This window comes from Prionailurus bengalensis, chromosome A1 (assembly GCF_016509475.1).
Source record: "Prionailurus bengalensis isolate Pbe53 chromosome A1, Fcat_Pben_1.1_paternal_pri, whole genome shotgun sequence".
Taxonomy (NCBI): domain Eukaryota; kingdom Metazoa; phylum Chordata; class Mammalia; order Carnivora; family Felidae; genus Prionailurus; species Prionailurus bengalensis.
The window spans coordinates 2479130-2480000 of NC_057343.1; positions in this window are offsets into that span (position 1 = coordinate 2479130).

Here is an 871-nt window from a genome sequence, read left to right on the forward strand (position 1 = left end):
CCGTGGCCGGGCGCGGAGGCCGCTGGCCGCGGGCAGGAAGCCGAGCCCGGGCTCCGGGGCTCGGGCTTGCGCTTGGGGCCCCGCGAAGCAGGGCAGGAAGGAGCGGCTGCGGGCCCCAGGGCGCCCCCCACGCGCCTCCCGCGCGCTCCCCGGACTCCGCGGCTGCCTTCCGACCGTGGGGGAGACCCCGGAACTCCTCGGTCGGGCCGCAACCGCCAGGGCGGCACGACTCGCCCTAAACAGCGTGGCTGGGGGCAAAGAGGGAGTCCACTGGCGCGCTCGCCTCCACCCCGACCCTCCGAAGATGCGCGCGCTAGTGGAACTCGGGGGCCGAGGCGGTTCTCTGGCGCCCCCGCTGCCGGCTGCACCGCGGTCTCCCGGATCCGGGCTGCCAGGCTGGACCTAAACATAGCCGGGTGTGTAGAAACCGATCCCGTCAGAAAGCCCCGAACAGAACGGTGGGCACATCTGCCTCGCCTATGTGTGTGTGTGGGGGGGGGGGGGGGGGGGGGGGGTAGGGAGAGGGAGAGAGAGCCCGAGAGACAGGAAAAAGGCAGGGGGAGAGAGAAGCTGGGTCCACATCCATCCGGCTTACCTGCAGCACGGTTTGCGCCTCTGTGTGTCTGGCATTAAGAATGAAAGAGAAACTGCCCTTTCCATTCGAGCTCACCGAATCCCCCCCACTTCCCTCCAACTCTTTCAACTAAGTTTTATTTTATAATGCAAGGCAACACTGCAGAGTCCACGCGAAAACCCGTTTCCCGATGGCAGTCTGAGCCTCCGTCGGTGTCTCCAGCCAGATTTTAGGTTGCCAGCCTCGATTCAGCAGGAGACGCGGCGTTCCCGCCTCCCGCCTCCCGCCTCCCGCCTC